This window comes from Esox lucius, chromosome 3 (genome assembly GCF_011004845.1).
Source record: "Esox lucius isolate fEsoLuc1 chromosome 3, fEsoLuc1.pri, whole genome shotgun sequence".
Classification (NCBI taxonomy): domain Eukaryota; kingdom Metazoa; phylum Chordata; class Actinopteri; order Esociformes; family Esocidae; genus Esox; species Esox lucius.
In genome coordinates this window covers 8,858,290-8,861,777 of record NC_047571.1, presented here as the reverse complement: position 1 = coordinate 8,861,777, position 3,488 = coordinate 8,858,290, and the positions used below count along the sequence as shown (strand labels likewise).

Sequence of the window (3,488 nt, the reverse complement as noted above, 5' to 3'; positions counted from 1 at the left end):
CCTGCTGGCGGGGATGAAACGTTTGCCGCCGAATACGTCACTCCCATTTCTTGCGAGATTTTTTGACTGCTTCATTATCTCTGGCGGTTGCCTTGGTCTAAAGGACCGCGGTCCTTCGGCGGCAAGACGCTTTTAAATAGGCTACTCTCAAAATCGACCGGCCATGTTGGTTTGGACACACATTCACATCAGTTCGTTGCTCAATCGCGAGTTACAGTCTGCTAGCTAGCAAAGTCATCGACTACCATCGTTTAAGTAAGTACATGTTTCCTTTTTGTGTAACGCAGTATTATGTTGACATTGTTTTTAGTTTATATATTTAAAATGTGTAGTCATCTTTGTTCTGGCCTAACTAGCTAAAGTAGCCTTGTTAACGCAATGTTGTTAGTACATGTTGAATTTTAACGAGCTATAATAGGTAGCAAAAGCTTTACATCTAGAAAACACTAACATTTAAACTTAGTCTTTCTTACAAAAATAACGATGTATATATGTTGTTTAAATTATTTTGTTTGCCTGAACAAGTATGCTGCTAGTCCAGTAGCTAGAGTAAGTGTTAGCTAGCACATGCTGTTTTGCCTTTGTTACAGTACACACTGTGGCTAGCATGTTTTGTGCTGTGTTGCTACTGTACTGGATTTAAGGCGATTGTGATTTCTAATTCTCTGAACTGCTGTACGTTTTATGTTTGAGGAACATTCTGTGTTCACTTGAATCACAACACCCAATGAATACATTTTATTTTTAACAATTTCACTGTTCCACATTTGGCTGATAATGTTTCCCCCCCACAGCATAGCTACTGTATATTCCTAACGTTAACAATCCGGTTTTGTTGCAGATACCTTGGCCAGAGCATAACCGATTATCTTCACCCAAGAGACCTACTGTTCGTCAATCGTTTTGGTTTTAAAGGTAAATACATTGTTAGTCACAATGTTTAGTTACTGGGCCAAAAGGAAAATAATAATGAAAAGAGTTGAGAGGGACAAACAGGACATTCACTTGAATCACTACATTCTACAGAAGTTGCATTGATTCCAGAAAACCAGGAAAATGTTGAGCCATCTGTAGACTTCAGAGTTGGTATGTAAAATGTATTGCTGTGATGCTTAATTTGTGATCCTGTAACTAAACTGTACACTTTGTTAGATTTTCAAATTTCTGTTCCCTCTTTCTCAGAACCAGGTTTCTCCCCAGTAATCCAGACTCCACTTCAGAGCCAAGAGTTTGAGTACAAGTAAGTGATGTTATTTGTGATGTTTTTTGTCTTGGAAACTATTGCTTCTATTTAAGATTAGGAATCCTTTTATCCATAATCTGTTTTTCTTTAGGGCACTTGACTTTCTGGATAAAAGGTGTGGAGGTGTGTTGTACATATCATTAGCTTTGCACAGTTCAATTATTGTTTCATTACTGAATATGCAATCTCTGCAGTGAAATTAAAGCTGTTATGTTTTTTCCCCCAGTTCATCAAGTACTAAACTTTACACCCCCAGCAGAAAATGTACCCTGGCAGCAAATGGGTGAAAAGGCTGGAGGTATGTAATACGTTGCGCTAAACTGTTACATTTAAGTCCAATTCATTACATGTATGCAATAACTTCAAACATATTTTTACGTCAATGATTATCAATAGGAGAAACTCATCGCTCCGTTATTGGCCCTTGGACTCCCCTGGCATCGCATGTACAGCATGAAGTTTTCAGCAATGAAGGTATATTCTAGGCCTATGTCCTAATGTCCAGTTTTTTAACAGTTTTGAAAATAGTGCCTTTAGTTTTCCAGAACGAGAACCAAGCCCTGAGGGAGGAGAACCAAGCCCTGAGGGAGGAGAACCAAGCCCTGAGGGAGGAGAACCAAGCCCTGAGGGAGGAGAACCATGCCCTGAGGGAGGAGAACCATGCCCTGAGGGAGGAGAACCATGCCCTGAGGGAGGAGAACCATGCCCTGAGGGAGGGGAGCCATGCACGAGCAGGTGAGAACATGCACTCTTTCTTTAATTTTACTTTTTTGTGTGTAATGTAGGTTCAGAATGACCATATGCCTTTCATTTTGTAGCTTCGGGTGACAGCGGCTCGCTTCAAGAGCAGGTGAAGCAATTTGGGACAATGCTGAAGATGTTTGCTCGCACTGGGCAATCAGGTACAACTTGCAAACAACACCTGTGGTTGTTGATTTAATTCCCACTGGGTCCACATGTACGTGTATTAGACCTAGGTATAAATGTCATTGTTTAGTAATTGAGGGACCAGGACTGACTACTTTATTCTTTTATTCTGGGAACCCCTGTAGGTGCAGATCAGACCTTAGTGCTGCGACGTCTTGGAGAGTTTGGCGATGTTGTGCGTAGCATGGAAAACAAAATGGACACTATGCTGCAACATTTCAGTGCCAATGTGTCTGTTGGAGAGCTATCCCTGCCAGGGGATGTTACTCCCCCTAGACACCCAGGAAGATTTGGTGTTTCTTGACAGCATTTTGAGGGAGGATAAAGAGCTCCAGGAACGATTTGTAAGTGTGTTGCTTTCGTTTATAAGGCCGTAGGGTCAAATTAAGTTTGTACACTGTATATTCTACAGTCTAAATCCACAGCCTGTCACATTTTATATTTATGTATGAGAAGCTTGCGAGAAATGTAATTTAACACATTTTTGGATTTTCAGCTTCGGTTTTTGGCTATCAAATGTGGGAGGGACCTGAAGACAACAGTGTGGAGAATGCTTCAGAGTATTTTCTCTAATAACCTTGCCGTTAATACAACCTGGACTGGTATAGGGGATAAAACCTGTTTTAGAGACCTGTTCCTGAAGACCATTGTTCAAAGTAATTTTTTTAAGTAGATGCCCTTATGCCTTATGCCATTCAAATGTAATGACAGATCTGTATTTTCTACAGGGGCCCTCCGGAAGAACCCGGCAACCCAGGATGCCACTGATGAGGCGGTCCAGGTTAACGTTACACGTTACCTGAAAGGAGCATCAGACCGTGAAGGAGGAAAAAGCCGCCCAGCTGAGAAGGACCCACAGCCAACCCCTTAAACCTAGGCTGACTACTGACACCCCAGCATCCCTGAACTGGAACACTTTCTTTATCCTGCAGTCAGTAACATCAAGAAGCCAGAAGTGCCAGACTACACTCACCAAACCCACCCTGTTTTTATTTGTATTAACTTTAGTATTGGCTTATTTCATTCCATCTTAACGATTCTATTATAGTTTGTAAATCCTATTTCATACCTGTTACTTGATATTGCGCATTAACTAGTACCAACATTCTACTTTCATTTCATCACTATGCTTAACTGTTATTCAATTAATAATAGCTTGGAAATACTATTTCGTACCTCTGATACTTGATATTGCACAGTACCTGGTACCAAATATTCTACTTACTCTGTTTTTAACATCAGCATTTTTCATTCCATCACAGTGCTTAACTGTTATTCTATTGTTAAATATAGCTTGTAAATCCTCGTGCCACAGGTC

At 40.7% G+C, this 3,488-nt stretch overlaps 1 long non-coding RNA gene across 1 annotated transcript; it reads left to right on the top strand.

Moving 5' to 3' along the window:
* The first annotated feature begins 1,937 nt into the window (after window positions 1–1,937).
* LOC117593469 lies at window positions 1,938–3,001 on the top strand. The gene is made up of 4 exons (XR_004574875.1): window positions 1,938–1,978; window positions 2,062–2,145; window positions 2,296–2,514; window positions 2,899–3,001. It is a non-coding gene; the product is annotated as an uncharacterized LOC117593469 (long non-coding RNA).
* The last annotated feature ends 487 nt before the right edge of the window (window positions 3,002–3,488 follow it).